General features: G+C 43.0%; 1 non-coding gene across 1 annotated transcript; it reads right to left on the bottom strand.

Annotated features, from left to right (window-relative positions):
• Positions 1 to 8,196: 8,196 nt before the first annotated feature.
• Positions 8,197 to 8,271, bottom strand: Trnas-cga. Its single transcript has one exon. It is a non-coding gene; the product is annotated as a tRNA-Ser (tRNA).
• Positions 8,272 to 17,704: the final 9,433 nt, after the last annotated feature.

The raw sequence follows: 17,704 nt of genomic DNA on the forward strand, positions 1-17,704 counted from the left end.
AAAGTCGAAATAAGTTTATAATATTGTGAACAGTCCTTAATGCCAGAAGATATGTTTATGTTCAAAACACTAAAGCTCCTCTCTAAATAATCTGTGAATCATTTCCTATTCCCTGTCTAATTTTTGAACTCTTTTACACAATTACTCTTAATATCTGAATCTTTCGTGAAGAACTATACGATCCTATTTCTTTGCAGTGTCTAACAATACCACCACTTGCAAAGTAGGTTAGAAATCAGATTAATAATGTTGCTCACACAGCATATGTTCGCTTAATCGGGCAACAACAAAGTTATTGACTGTGAACGGTATCGTCAGAATGGAAATAATGAAGTCACTGTAAAAATGTCATTAATTTTGGCACTTATCTTGAATGGATTCCCACGTAGATTTCGTCGAAGTTGTTATGGCTCGTCTTGTTGATTCTGGGGTGATTCCACTTTGACTGCTAGATGGTCCAGAGCTTTATTTTAGCAGTATTTGAAGACCTAACAAATGCGTTTTTCAGGAAATTCTTAATGATAAAACAATCCCAGATCAGGACGATGGTATGGTAGGAATAATTTTTGACTTGGTGTTCACGATCCACATTTTTATTAAACTTCTTGTAAATTCACAAATACTTCTTCTTAATTGTCACATCATCAAGAAAACAGTTTTGTATCAGTCTTCATATATTTAATTTCCACTTTAACCAAACACAAGACTTGACTGTTCTTTTACAAAGCGAAATAACAACTTAACTTCTGCAACGTGAAACAAAGACTGCTCTGTGCGCATTCGCGCCAAAACGGTTACAAGTAAGTCAAAGATTATCACAGTCTCACAGAAATGAATACACACAAGAACCATATCACTGTAATATATCGACACGTCGGAGTACCTATACATTAATAAAACCAAATGTGAATATTGTCACAAAAATATGTCTGTTACTTCGCAGAAAAGTAGTACGATGTTGCTGGTATCGAGAACTGGGGTTGGAGTGCCGTAATGGTCTTGTAAATAAAGAACCGTTACAAGTGTCACTGCTATAAATGCTGGAAACGTTTGGCTCAGTGTCGTATCTTTTGGGGCGACGACCGGTGCAAAGTTTCTATATATACGTATAACTTTCCCTAGTGAGGCGATGATCCTTGTATTCCTCAGAAAGACTGCAAGTGTCACTGCTATAAATGCTGGAAACGTTTGGCTCAGTGTCGTATCTTTTGGGGCGACGACCGGTGCAAAGTTTCTATATATACGTATAACTTTCCCTAGTGAGGCGATGATCCTTGTATTCCTCAGAAAGACTGCTAGTATTTTCTTAATACATAGCAGATATCAAAGTGACACGATTTATGTGCACCCAGTGAGCGTCGATAAATAAGATAGCGTTTATTATATAAGCAGCTGTGGCAGCTAGACTGGGCTAAATTACGGGAGGCGCCACACTTCGTGCCCAGTGGAACACCACTGAGCTACGACCGACAGCTGCGAAATGAGCAGCTAATTTTTTTCTTTGTCGCAAGCCGTCGGTCTCAGTCTAGTGACACGGATACGGCGCGTTGCGGATGTCTCTCGGTTAGCATAAACCCAGAAAAACTACACGCCTCAGAGAAAATATTGTGACATGACATGTAGTGCCCAATTAAATAAACGTATTACTGGTGACGGGGATGCAAACTTTGGTCATCGCTGAAGACGAATTACGTCGGTAAGGCTTTAAGCATGAATGCTTAGACACTGATACACCCGGCTGGAAATACTAATGACCAGTTACTTATTTTTCGTTATCGATTGCCTTTACAGAGCAGTTCCTTTGGTATTATAGCCTAGGAGATAATTTAAATCTTTACATAAAACCGAGAAACCATGTCTTCGGCAGTGTGCTTTATAACCAAAATTACTTGGACACACTAGAGAAATATTTAACTGGTCATAATTCCAGTAGCAGAAATTATGAATGTGAACATTTGCAGCCATTAAATTGTGTGCTAATACCCAACACTACATTACGTACGTTTCTGCAGTTCTCTCTGGAGCGATACTGACGATCACGCAGGAAGAACACACCGAAAGAAATGCACTGTCCAAATTTTAACTGCTAACGATCTCTACAAGTAATTTTTTTTTTAGTGTTAAAGTTAGTCAGTTCTACCGCAAGAAGAACAGCTTACACAAGTAACTACCAGAGAAAAGAAAGTAAGGGCAGCGTATGATGTTACATTACAGGCGACTTCCATCAATCCGGACGTTCATTAGCGGACATGAAATATTTTAAAACAATTCCTGTAGCACAGGTCTTATAATAATTTTTGAACAATGTATATTTTACTAAAATGAAACAGTTACTCGTTTATTCCCTGTAGTCATTAAAAAATTGCGAAGTGCCTGCTGGATAACGAAAAAAAGTATTTTCCATACACTAGCCACACCCGATAAAAGAAAAATTAATGCATTCAGGCACTTCACACTCATTATTAGTTTTATTTACTCACAGCTGGAATGGAACAAGAAATTTCCGGTGGTGTTGTTCTGCCTATGGTGCTGCGTACCAGGCATGCCTGATGAAATTCGTAAAATGTGGTGATGCAAATTGACGATGTAGAAATGACTGAAGTTTAACAGTATCGTTACGTCGATAAACCTGAAATGGCGAAGAGCTATCGGAAATTATACTGTCCGACAATTTTCTGAAAATTGCTTTACGTTGTTGAAATATTTTTTATCGACAGGCTGAATCACACTATTAGCTCTGGGTGGAATCCTAATTAATATACAATCTTTTCCTCGTCCTCCTACAGACAGAGATGTTATGTCCAGACTAAGAATCCAACAAAAGCAATGAATAATTTTCTGCAAATGGTAAGAAGACTTTTCGTATGTAACATTGAAAATTGTTGCCTCCAATTTTTCAAGATTACAATATTTTTACAAGTAAACAGTCCTTTTTATAAATTTGGTCCTAATTTGCCTTGATGTTATTAAAGACAGATATGGACCTGTGAAAACATTAATCCATTCGAAATGATAAAGTGTGGTTTGCACGCAGGTCTTACATGAAACCTGACTGATTGGCTTTATACAAAACATTTTACAGGATGACAAGAAGCTTCTAATTTCTTTCTAATATTACCTATTAATGACATCTCCTCTACATGTCTACTTGAACTAAACTAGGTAATTTTGCGCCTTTCTATTCCATATAATGTCCTGAGTCTATTTAACCAGCTCGGAGAAGGCTGGTAATCAGTTATATTCATCTCACTTGCAGTTCAGAGGGCCCAGTCTCGCAGATTTCGCATGAGCAGTTCTAAGTCTTTCGAATAGTTTTTCTTTCACGCTTTTGTGAGATTCATGTTCGTGCATCTTTCGTACTTCGTGTAAATCTTTGTCTCATTTATAAAATTCATGTTCTTGTTTTACGAAACGAAACCTGCTTTGCACATTGTTTAAGTTTAAGCATTTTCTCCCTCCTTCGTTGAACCAGAAAATTTACGGCCTTCCATGTGTCACTAAACGATATTATTGTGGAGCCTACATGTTTTCTTTCGGTTCGTATGGTGCTGTATTTTTGTTCTGGATTTTGATTAGCACAACAATCATCGTTTGAACCACAATTCACGGAATGGTCCGAGTTATTTCCTGTCTCTGCTAACGTTTCCACAATTTCTAACGAAATGGCAACATCATTTGAATGAATGTCCACGAAATTAACTAATAAATGCCAAACATGCAGGTCTCCAGGTGAAAGAAGGGTTTCGATTGCATACCATGTTTGTCATATTTCATCTTTGCAAGGTTGAAAACATTAACTGGATTCCACATTAACGTGAAACTCTGCAACCTGCATAAAGAAAGACGCTATTAGTAAGCATATACGAAGAAATTACAAGGAAAATTAGTTCAGTTGTATCTACATTGTTAACACTATACTCCAAAGGCACTTGTTAAATGAGTTGCACATTCGAGCGAATATAAACTGTAAACAGTTGTCAGAGAAACGATCAACGGAAACTTAAATTCGGTTTATAAAATACGTTCACGTTGTGCATGTTCTCTGTTTACGAATGTGCCGTCAACCACGGATATGTGCCCTGTCTGCTACAGCTACAGCAGGAGGGTATATTCCTGTGGCCACATGGTGAGCTACGAATTTGGCAGTTTTCAACATTTTTTAATGCAGTCAGTGTGTCTTAGCAGCTAAAATTTTTCCACTATGTTTGTTTCAGTGGTTTCTTCAAATATAAAAAAATTGAGGACCGCTTCGACATGTCGAATTGGACCATTCCGTTGATAGAGTAGACCGTTATTCAGAACAGCCCAGCGGTACACTTCAGAGCACACATTCTAATCATTCACAACATTTTACCATACTTATGGCATACCATACATCGATCGGTGGTAAGCAGCAGCAGAACGTTTCAGTAATAACGTTACACTATTACCACGCACACTACTTTTATGTAGGCACACACAGCCAACAACTGTCAAACAGTACTCTTCAGCTGTCACGTCAGTTAAACATTCCTGGTTCTAAGGTGCTTCAAAACGTCCAAAATCAAAAAAAAAAAAGAAGCCTTGTAAGATCCATCTATATCCAGCTGGTATAACAGAAGGCACAAAAAAAATGTTGATTTCGCTCTTCATTTTCTCATAACGGTTGAAGTTGATGATATCTGGCCTTGCATCTTGCTACAGGTTGACGAAGCAAATTTTTCTCTTACACGTATTGTGGGGAACATTTAAACTCCTGCTATGAGATTTTAATTTCCACACATTGTGTCTCAAGTTTAGTTTCATAGTGAATGTGTCACTGTTTAGTACGATTACACCAGACACAGCCAAGAATTCAGCTAGCATGCAGTGCTTGGTGCTCGTGCATGGTGTGCCAGTCTCTCTCATTTCCACCTCTATCACGCCAATCTGTCTGAGCTTGAAGGGGACAATAGAACGGGATCTGTAGAAGTGCCACATTTAGCGTTGTTTCATATTTCATGTTCCTCATAAACAAAAAACATTTTAGTATTATTTACTTATTTTTGGCGTGTTGAAGAAATAATAAAATTTATATTGGGCACAAATTATCGGCATATGGACGGACTCAGACATTTTCCCAGATTTTTGCCACACAGGTTGCCGTGTTATCGTGACTTATTTGGTTTCATAATCGAAAATATCCTTCCACGCACAAATGTTGATCGAAACATTGATATCACGCTTGCAACCTCATTGTGGAGACACGGTAACTCTTCTAAGCAAAACAATGTAAAAATCCTGGATAGTTTTAACGTAAAAGAATTTAACATTTAAAGGGGGAATTACTCTGCAGATCGATGTCTTACTGAGGGCTCTCTGCATTCAACTCCATTTATACACGATTGATTGACAATTCATACAGTAAATTTCTTTAACACAGATGTTAAAATTATTAAATATAAAATTGAATGAACTGTCGAAATGTCCGTTGTCGCTGTATTTATTGAAATCAGATATAGACCCACATAACCGGCTTCGCGACTTTGAAGTTGCATCTTCTGCTGTATATCTGCACAGAATACTTTTTTTTTTAATTAAAGCTTTGATAACGAGGAACTGAAGTTATCTGAGATATTTTAAAGTACTGTATGACTAGACTTAAACCTGGAAGAAAATATTACTCTTCAAGTTAGGAAATTAGGTGTGGATCACACAGGAACGGGCTCATACATTTTTAATAAATACGATTCGTAATCATACCAATTGAACGTTACTTATAAATGCTATGCCATATGGTGTAAGAAGAAAAGCTGGACCTCTGCTTTGGATTGGCTGTGCAATCTAGATATTGAGCTTTAAATATATGAATGAGCTTCTAGTCAGGCTTGCCAAGCTTTTAACGTGTAGTTATTTTGTCTTGAGTGTTTGTACTTTATCCTTTTGTGCTATTGCTTGTTTTTTACACATGTACTATTTACACATTGTTTTGTTTTATACATTTCGTTTACATATTGTTGTACTTACATAAAATACACTCCTGGAAATGGAAAAAAGAACACATTGACACCGGTGTGTCAGACCCACCACACTTGCTCCGGACACTGCGAGAGGGCTGTACAAGCAATGATCACACGCACGGCACAGCGGACACACCAGGAACCGCGGTGTTGGCCGTCGAATGGCGCTAGCTGCGCAGTATTTGTGCACCGCCGCCGTCAGTGTCAGCCAGTTTGCCGTGGCATACGGAGCTCCATCGCAGTCTTTAACACTGGTAGCATGCCGCGACAGCGTGGACGTGAACCGTATGTGCAGTTGACGGATTTTGAGCGAGGGCGTATAGTGGGCATGCGGGAGGCCGGGTGGACGTACCGCCGAATTGCTCAACACGTGGGGCGTGAGGTCTCCACAGTACATCGATGTTGTCGCCAGTGGTCGGCGGAAGGTGCACGTGCCCGTCGACCTGGGACCGGACCGCAGCGACGCACGGATGCACGCCAAGACCGTAGGATCCTACGCAGTGCCGTAGGGGACCGCACCGCCACTTCCCAGCAAATTAGGGACACTGTTGCTCCTGGGGTATCGGCGAGGACCATTCGCAACCGTCTCCATGAAGCTGGGCTACGGTCCCGCACACCGTTAGGCCGTCTTCCGCTCACGCCCCAACATCGTGCAGCCCGCCTCCAGTGGTGTCGCGACAGGCGTGAATGGAGGGACGAATGGAGACGTGTCGTCTTCAGCGATGAGAGTCGCTTCTGCCTTGGTGCCAATGGTGGTCGTATGCGTGTTTGGCGCCGTGCAGGTGAGCGCCACAATCAGGACTGCATACGACCGAGGCACACAGGGCCAACACCCGGCATCATGGTGTGGGGAGCGATCTCCTACACTGGCCGTACACCATTGGTGATGGTCGAGGGGACACTGAATAGTGCACGGTACATCCAAACCGTCATCGAACCCATCGTTCTACCATTCCTAGACCGGCAAGGGAACTTGCTGTTCCAACAGGACAATGCACGTCCGCATGTATCCCGTGCCACCCAACGTGCTCTAGAAGGTGTAAGTCAACTACCCTGCCCAGCAAGATCTCCGGATCTGTCCCCCATTGAGCATGTTTGGGACTGGATGAAGCGTCGTCTCACGCGGTCTGCACGTCCAGCACGAACGCTGGTCCAACTGAGGCGCCAGGTGGAAATGGCATGGCAAGCCGTTCCACAGGACTACATCCAGCATCTCTACGATCGTCTCCATGGGAGAATAGCAGCCTGCATTGCTGCGAAAGGTGGATATACACTGTACTAGTGCCGACATTGTGCATGCTCTGTTGCCTGTGTCTATGTGCCTGTGGTTCTGTTAGTGTGATCATGTGATGTATCTGACCCCAGGAATGTGTCAATAAAGTTTCCCCTTCCTGGGACAATGAATTCACGGTGTTCTTATTTCAATTTCCAGGAGTGTATTATCGCTGTATTGCCATACGCAAAATAAAATAAATAAAACAGAATGCCGCAGAGTAACTGTTGGCGTGGCTAGCCAGAGCTCTCAGCCCTCCTCAACTGATAAAAAACCATCACCAACTGATAAAAAACCATCATCTATAATGAATACCATGTCTAAAAAAGAAAGAATAGAACTGATCGTTGATTAAAAACTCTAATGAAAACTAGATGGAGACCGTCCCCAAGTGACGTGGAACATCTACCAAAAACGGGACTGAATCGTGTTAAATCATGAACTGTCATCACTATACTGAATAAAATATGTTCACAGAATGAGATTTTCACTCTCCAGCGGAGTGTGCGCTGATATGAAACTTCCTGGGAGATTAAAACTTTGTGCCGAACCGAGACTCGAACTCGGGACCTTTGCCTTCGGCGGGCAAGTGCTCAGTTGGTAGAGCACTTGCCCGCGGAAGGCTAAGGTCCCGAGTTCGAGTCTCGGTCCGGCACACAGTTATAATCTGCCAGGAAGTTTCAAAATATGTTCATTTCGGCCTATGTCAAGCAACAGACAATGCCCCTCATAAACGCTCTCCAGGGAAGTACTGGCCGTTACAGTAACTGAAGAATAAATTGAAAATGATGAGAATCAGTAAAACTATTCATTGAAACCTACTGAAAATTAATTTGACTTTTTTGAGTGGCCACCAGTGACCGAAAGGAAGAAGCGTAAGCTGCCGGTCAAACTTACCAAAATCCGACTCGTTCATGTGTGAAACTTCCTGGCAGATTAAAACTGTGTGCCCGACCGAGACTCGAACTCGGGACCTTTGCCTTTCGAGGGCAAGTGCTCTACCATCTGAGCTACCGAGGCACAACTCACGGCCGGTACTCACAGCTTTACTTCTGCCAGTGTCTCGTCTCCTACCTTAGCAGGAGAGCTTCTGTAAAGTTTGGAATGTAGAAGACGAGATACTGGCAGAAGTACAGCTGTGAGGACAAGGCGTGAGTCGTGCTTCGGTAGCTCAGATGGTACAGCACTTGCACGCGAAAGGCAAGGTCATAGGTCAAACGGATATCAACTGCGTTTTTTTAAAATAGGAACCCCCAATTTTTATTACATTTTCGTGTAGTACGTAAAGAAACATGAACGTTTTAGTTGGACCACTTTTTTCGCTTTGTGATGGGTGGCGCTGTAATAGTCACAAACGTATAAGTACCTGGTATCACGTAACATTCCGCCAGTGCGAACGGTATTTGCTTCGTGATACATTACCCGTGTTAAAATGGACCGTTTACCAATAGCGGAAAAGGTCGATATCGTGTTAATGTATGGCTATTGTGATCAAAATACCCAATGGGCGTGTGCTATGTAGCACTTTTTTCGCTTCGTGATGGGTGGCGCTGTAATAGTCACAAACGTATAAGTACCTGGTATCACGTAACATTTCGCCAGTGCGTACGGTATTTGCTTCGTGATACATTACCCGTGTTAAAATGGACCGTTTACCAATTGCGGAAAAGGTCGATATCGTGTTAATGTATGGCTATTGTGATCAAAATGCCCAATGGACGTGTGCTATGTAACACTTTTTTTGCTTCGTGATGGGTGGCGCTGTAATAGTCACAAACGTATAAGTACCTGGTATCACGTAACATTCCGCCAGTGCGAACGGTATTTGCTTCGTGATACATTACCCGTGTTAAAATGGACCGTTTACCAATTGCGGAAAAGGTCGATATCGTGTTAATGTGTGGCTATTGTGATCAAAATGCCCAATGGGCGTGTGCTATGTAACACTTTTTTCGCTTCGTGATGGGTGGCGCTGTAATAGTCACAAATGTATAAGTACCTGGTATCACGTAACATTCCGCCAGTGCGAACGGTATTTGCTTCGTGATACATTACCCGTGTTAAAATGGACCGTTTACCAACTGCGGAAAAGGTCGATATCGTGTTAATGTATGGCTATTGTGATCAAAATGCCCAATGGGCGTGTGCTATGTAACACTTTTTTCGCTTCGTGGTGGGTGGCCCTGTAATAGTCACAAACGTATAAGTACCTGGTATCACGTAACATTCCGCCAGTGCGAACGGTATTTGCTTCGTGATACATTACCCGTGTTAAAATGGACCATTTACCAATTGCAGAAAAGGTCGATATCGTGTTAATGTATGGCTATTGTGATCAAAATGCCAAATGGGCGTGTGCTATGTAACACTTTTTTCGCTTCGTGATGGGTGGCGCTGTAATAGTCACAAACGTATAAGTACCTGGTATCACGTAACATTCCGCCAGTGCGAACGGTATTTGCTTCGTGATACATTACCCGTGTTAAAATGGACCGTTTACCAATTGCGGAAAAGGTCGATATCGTGTTAATGTATGGCTATTGTGATCAAAATGCCCAATGGGCGTGTGCTATGTAACACTTTTTTCGCTTCGTGATGGGTGGCGCTGTAATAGTCACAAACGTATAAGTACCTGGTATCACGTAACATTCCGCCAGTGCGAACGGTATTTGCTTCGTGATACATTACCCATGTTAAAATGGACCGTTTACCAATTGCGGAAAAGGTCGATATCGTGTTAATGTATGGCTATTGTGATCAAAATGCCCAATGGGCGTGTGCTATGTAACACTTTTTTCGCTTCGTGATGGGTGGCGCTGTAATAGTCACAAACGTATAAGTACCTGGTATCACGTAACATTCCGCCAGTGCGAACGGTATTTACTTCGTGATACATTACCCGTGTTAAAATGGACCGTTTACCAATTGCGGAAAAGGTCGATATCGTGTTAATGTATGGCTATTGTGATCAAAATGCCCAATGGGCGTGTGCTATGTAACACTTTTTTCGCTTCGTGATGGGTGGCGCTGTAATAGTCACAAACGTATAAGTACCTGGTATCACGTAACATTCCGCCAGTGCGAACGGTATTTGCTTCGTGATACATTACCCGTGTTAAAATGGACCGTTTACCAATTGTGGAAAAGGTCGATATCGTGTTAATGTATGGCTATTGTGACCAAAATGCCCAATGGGTGTGTGCTGTGTATGCTGCTCGGTATCCTGGACGACATCATCCAAGTGTCCGGACCATTCGCCGGATAGTTACGTTATTTAAGGAAACAGGAAGTATTCAGCCACATGTGAAACGCCAACCACGACCTGCAACAAATGATGATACCCAAGTAGGTGTTTTACTGCTGTCGCGGCTAATCCGCACATCAGTAGCAGACAAATTGCACGAGAATCGGGACTCTCAAAAACTTCGGTGTTGAGAATGCTACATCAACATCGATTGCACCAGTACCATTATTTCTATGCACCAGGAATTGCATGGCGACGACTTTGAACGTCGTGTACAGTTCTGCCACTGGACACAAGAGAAATTATGGGACGATGACAGATTTTTTGCACACGTTCTATTTAGCGACGAAGCGTGATTCACCAACAGAGGTAACGTAAACCGTCATAATATGCACTATTGGGCAACGGAAAATTCACGATGGCTGCGACAAGTGGAACGTCAGCGACCTTGGCGGGTTAATGCATGATGCACCATTATGGGAGGAAAGATAATTGGCCCCCATTTTATCGATGGCAATTTAAATGGTGCACTGTATGCGGATTTCCTACGTAATGTTCTACCTATGTCACTACAAGATGTTTCACTGCATGACACCGAGCGAGGTGGCGCAGTGGCTAGCACACTGCACTCGCATTCGGGAGGACGACGGTTCAATCCCGCGTCCGGCCATCCTGATTTAGGTTTCCCGTGATTTCCCTATATCGCTCCAGGCAAATGCCGGGATGGTTCCTTTGAAAGGGCACGGCCAGCTTCCTTCCGCGTCCTTCCCTAATCCGATGAGACCGATGACCTCGCTGTCTGGTCTCCTCCCCCAACCAATCCAATCCACTGCATGACAAAATGGCGATGCACTTCCAACATGATGGATGTCCGGCACATAGCTCGCGTGCGGTTGATGCGGTATTGAATAGCATATTTCGTGACAGGTGGATTAGTGGTCAAAGCACCATACCATGGCCCACACGTTCACCGGATCTGTCGTCCCCGGATTTCTTTCTGTGGGGAAAATTGAAGGATATTTGCTATCGTGATCCACCGACAACGCCTGAAAACATGCGTCAGCGCATTGTCAGTGCATGTGTGAACATTACGGAAGACGAACTACTCGCTGTTGAGAGGACTGTCGTTACACGTATTGCCAAATGCATTGAGGTTAACGGACATCATTTTGAGCATTTATTGCATTAGTGAGATATTTACAGGTAATCACGCTGTTACAAAAATGGTTCAAATGGCTCTGAGCACTAAGAGACTTAATATCTGAGGTCATCGGTCCTCTAGAACTTAGAACTACTTAAACCTAAATAACCTAAGGACATCACACACATCCATGCCCGAGGCAGAATTCGAACCTACGACCGTAGCGGTCGCGCGGTTCCAGACTGTAGCGCCTAGAACCGCTCGGCCACTCCGGCCGGCACGCTGTTACAGCATGCTTTCTCAGAAATGAAAAGTTCACAAAGGTACATGTATCACACTGGAACCACCGAAATAAAATGTTCAGACGTACCTGCGTTCTGTATTTTAATTTAAAAAACCTACTGGTTACCAGCTGTTCGTCTAAAATTGTGAGCCATATGTTTGTGACTACTACAGCGCCATCTATCACAAAGCGAAAAAAGTGGTCCAACTAACAAATTCATATTTCTTTACGTACTACACGAATATGTAATAAAAAATATGGGTTCCTATTTTTAAAAAACGCAGCTGATACCGGTTTGACCAATAGCACCGCCATCTAGTGGGCCAACCATAGTACCATCTGGTTTCCCACTTCAAGCCAGACAAGTTTCGTACTTTGTAGTTTTTTCGTTTGACGCTTATTTCGTGAGATATTTGGCCCGGTCACGATGAATGGACCACCCTGTATGTTATGGAGTGTAAGTCACTGTCGTTGATGACTCTGCGTATCGACAACTGAGTAGTAGAACTGAGATACGTTCACTGCTGATCTACATGTTATTTACTGTTATCTTACTAACAATGCTATTTTATGCAAAAGTCTTTTGTGTTTGCGTAACGAGGCTAACTGTGTTCACGACCACCCCTCATGTACTGGCTGGCCGCCCACTGCTTCGTTCTTTACGTAAGACGTAGGCCGTCATTAGACGGTAGTATCGGAGTCGCTCTCTCGGCTGGTAACGTTAGCTTTGAGCTACAACCTGTTCTCCAAGTCACTTCTCAGTGAATAATGTGAATAAGATCCCTGATAATGCTATTTTTATTTGGGGAGACTTCAGTTTGCCATCTATAGAATTAGAGAGCCATACGATCCAAAATGATACCAGAGACAGGGGTTTATGTGACATTATTCTGAATGTCTTCTCCGAAAACTTCCTTCAGCAGCTAGAGAACCTGCTAGCAATAACCAGAACGGTATGCCATAGACAAGTATCATCCGAATAAGGTTTTAAGGGATGGGAAGTACCCACCGTGGTTTAATAGCGGTGTTAGAAAGTTGCTACGGAAGCAAAGAGGCCTTCATTTATGGCAAGTCAAAGCCTAACTGACAAACAAAAGGTGAACAAATAGAAAACGAGTGTAAGGAGAGCAATAAGAACAGCTACAAATGAAAACCATAGTTTCGCAAACCGATCTGGCTAAGAACCCCAAACAATTTTGATCTTATATAAAGTCTGTAAGAGGATAGAAATCGTCTGTTCAGACGCTCATTGACCATACTGACAACGAAACGGAACATGACAGAGAGGAAGCCGAAATATTGAATTCGGTTTCCCGAAACTACCTCGGAATAGAAACGCAACTAAAATCGTTTAATAGTGGAAAGGCATCTGTAACAGAAGAGGTACCTGTAAGATTCTACAAAGTTTGCGAAAAAATTTACTCCCCTTCTAGTAATAATTTACTGCAGGTCTTTGGAGCTACAAAAGCGTACCTAGCGACTACAAAAAAAAAGTGAAGGACATTCCCATTTTCATGAACGTCAGTAGGAGAGATGTATGTAATTATAGGTTTGTATTACTGTCGTCGTTCTGTTGCGAAATATGGTAGATGTTTGATGTTCACTTATTATGACTCCTCTGTAAAAATCAACATGGATTCCGCAGACAAAGATCTTTCGAAACTTCAGCTCGCTCTGTTTGTCGGTGAGATGCAGAGGGCTGTAGACAAAGGCGCCCAGATTTATACCGTGTCCCTTGCCTTCAGTACGGCATTTGATACAGTTTCACACCGTAATTTGGTGAAAAAAATGCGGTATTACCGAATATCGGACCAGATTTGCGAATGGATCCAGCACCTCCTTACTGATAGAACTCAATACATCGCTCTTAACGGAACAAAATCGACACACGTGAATGTAATTGCGGAAGTACCCCAAGCGGAAGTACCAAAGCTAAGAAACGATCACAATCAATCGTGATCGTTTCTTAGCTTTGATTACTGATAATAACTTGACACCAGTGGCTGAGAGTTTAATCTGTACACCACAGCACTGAAGATGATCAATATATGATTGAAAATCAATTTTGCCATCAAAACCATCAATATTACGGCCAACGCTGACCTTCCTTGTAATATACTATGTTCTCCAAAATACTTTTTGTGGAATGATCGTGACAGCAAAATTAGAAAAAAATCGACCACTTACGAAGGAGTGTCACTTCCCGCGCACCATCTGCCATCCGAAACAGGGCTGTAGGACGGCAGTGTAGATAGAATTTCTCTAATCGTCATCATTTCGTGAGTTATTTGTGCGATAAAGAATTACTTTGGCTGCCTATTCTGGGAATTTTGATAGGAAGCTTCTCCGCAAGTACACATGGTTGTGTCGTCTGCCACTGCAGTTTAACGGCTCGCTCACCCTGACTAAATGAAACTTCCAGCTCATTTTATGTCTTTTCTGCTCTTTCTATTAATACTCCGTGACAAGGTTTCAAGAGCGATAGGCAATACCCAAGAATCGATAGAAAGAAGATCTTGTAAGTTACCTCTATTGTGGATGAATTTTCTTCCAATAAATCTTAAGGTGAGACCTGCGTTCCCTTCAACTTGTTTTCGTGGTCATCTCAGTTGTGACTGTTCCCAGTGATAAATCGTCAATTGTATGAACAAACAACAATGATTCTTTTTAATTATTTACAGACAATACATTACATTATCTTACATCGAGGGTCAACGGCCAGTTCCTGCATGATGCATAGCTCCTCAGCTGGTATTCGTGCACTTCACTACAATTTTTAGGCATTACCACTTCCTTCTATACAACAGCAGCATCATTGAGATTTGACATTGTCCATCATGTGATTTACATATCCCTCGAACTGTACATAAAGACGTGCTAACTTCTGTGCTCTAGAAAGGCCTCAGCACAGCCTCAAACCTGATAAGCATGATAGGTAACATATTCCTCACAAGCAGACAGAAAACCCGTCATTTTATGACTACACGATTGCCGAATAATCACTGGAAAACAGTCACACCCATTTAATATTTGGGAGTATGCGTACAGAGCGAAAGACAGTGGACCGACCACATATAATCAATCGCAGATGCCACTTTAAGATACTTCCAAACTATTCGCAGAACGCGAATTTCGTGATGTCATCTGCGGTAGGTATCGATGTATTACCCAATTGTGACATATGAAAATTTGTGAGGGAACGAGACTTCAACCCGGATTTCCCCGTAATTGCGAGCGGTCGCCTTAACAATTTCGGTTACCCGTGCACGCTCCCCGGTCCGATCCATACCTCAATATGTGACTGTCCACATCCTAATATCGTAGTCTTCCGTACGTTTTCCTTTAATAACGCAACGTTACTTGATTCCCAGTCGAGGAGAATGACACTGCCAGCTACTGTCACGAAATTCGCTTTCAGCAAATGGTTCAAATGGCTCTGAGCACTATGGGACTCAACTGCTGAGGTCATTAGTCCCCTAGAACTTAGAACTAGTTAAACCTAACTAACCTAAGGACATCACAAACATCCATGCCCGAGGCAGGATTCGAACCTGCGACCGTAGCGGTCTTGTGGTTCCAGACTGCAGCGCCTTTAACCGCACGGCCACTTCGGCCGGCTTTCAGCAAATAATTTGGAATGATAGTTAATATAGCTGCTGGGCATCAAATCATTTGTAGTTATCATAAGCCGTCTTGATTCCTTGTAGTGACATTCTCCCTGACTGCGAATCGGGTAAGGCGAGCTTAAAGGTGGACGTACGTAGGTCTACGATATAAGGATGCGGACAGTGACATATCGAGATTTGGTTCGGGCAGGGGAGCGTGCACGGATAGCCGAACGGTTAACGCGACCTCTAGCGATAAGTGGGAGATTCTCGTTCCAGTCCTCGTCCAGCACAAATTTTCGTATATCACAATAGAGCAATACATCTATATTCATTACAACTGATGTTATAAAATTCGTACTCAGTAAAAACTTTGGAATAACACACGGACGCAAAAAATTCGCTCCACAAAAAATAATTAACGTACAGTAATGAAATTACTGGCCATTAAAATTGCTAGACCAAGATGATAAACGGATATCCGTTGGACAAATATATTATACTAGAACTGACATTTGATTACGTTTTCACGCAGTTTGGGTGCATAGATCCTGAGAAATCAGTAGCCAGAACAACCACCTCTGGCCGTAATAATGGCTTTGATACGCCTGGGCATTGAGTCAAACAGAGCTTGGATGGCGCGTACAGGTACAGCTGCCCATGCAGCTTCAACACGATACCACAATTCATCAAGATTAGTGACTGGCGTATTGTGACGAGCCAGTTGCTTGGCCACCATTGACCAGACGTTTTCAATTGGGAGGGATCTGGAGAATGTGCTGGCCAGGGCAGCAGTCGAACATTTTCTGTATCCAGAAAGGCCCGTACAGGACCTGCAACAGGCGGTCGTGCATTATCCTGCTGAAATTTAGGGTTTCGCAGGGATCGAATGAAGGGTAGAGCCACGGGTCGTAACACATCTGACATGTAACGTCCACTGTTGAAAGTGTCGTCAATACGAACAAGAGGTGACCGAGACGTGTAACCAATGGCACACCACACCATCACGCCGGGTGATACGCCAGTATGGCAATAACGAATACACGCTTCCAATGTGCGTTCACCGCGATGTCGCCAAACACGGATGCGACTATCATAATGCTGTAAACATAACCTGGATTTATCCGAAAAAACGACGTTTTGCCATTCGTGCACCCAGGTTCGTCGTTGAATACACCATCGCAGGCGCTCGTGTCTGTGTTGCAGCGTCAAGGCTAACCGCAGCCATGGTATCCGAGCTGATAGTCCATGCTGCTACAAACGTCGCCGAACTGTTCGTGCAGATGGTTGTTGTCTTGCAAACGTCCCTATCTGTTGACTCAGGAATCGAGACGTGGCTGCACGATCCGTTACAGCCATGCGGGTAAGATGCCCGTCATCTCGACTGCTAGTGATACGAGGCCGTTGGGATCCAGCACGGCGTTCCGTATTACACTCCTGAACCCACCGATTCCATATTCTGCTAACAGTCAGTGGATCTCGAGCAACGCGAGCAGCAATGTCGCGATACGATAAACCGCAATCGCGATAGGCTACAATCCGACCTTTATCAAAGTCGGGAACGTGATGGTACGCATTTCTCCTCCTCACACGAGGCATCACAACAACGTTTCACCAGGCAACGCCGGTCAACTGCTGTTTGTGTATGCGAAATCGATTGGAAACTTTCCTTATGTCAGCACGTTGTAGGTGTCGCCACCGGCGTCAACCTTGCGTGAATGCTCTGGAAAGCTAATCATTTGCATATCACTGCATCTTCTTCCTGTCGGCTAACGTGTAGCAGTTTTAATGGCCAGTAGTGTAAGTGCGAGATCAGTCATTGCATATGTGAAATGCTGATATATTAATAACGCGTGTAACCGCCACTATCTTGAATGCAAGCATGCAAACACGCATGCATTGTGTTGTCACTTTGTTGGATGGATTTTCATGCCTGTTGTACTTGGTCGGTCAATGCGGGGAAGATTAATGTTTTTTGTGGGTGACGCTGGATTGTCGTCCAGGGTCCCATAATTACTCGACTGGAGACAGGCTGGTGGTCGAGCAGGCCAAGGCAAAATGTCGACACTTTGTAGAGCATGCTGGGTTATAACAGCGGTATGTGGGCTATCGTTATCCTCTTGGGAAACACACCTGGAATCCTGTTCATGAATGGCAGCGCAACAGATCGTATCATCAAC

The sequence above is a fragment of the Schistocerca piceifrons genome, chromosome X (assembly GCF_021461385.2).
Source record: "Schistocerca piceifrons isolate TAMUIC-IGC-003096 chromosome X, iqSchPice1.1, whole genome shotgun sequence".
Classification (NCBI taxonomy): Eukaryota; Metazoa; Arthropoda; class Insecta; order Orthoptera; family Acrididae; genus Schistocerca; species Schistocerca piceifrons.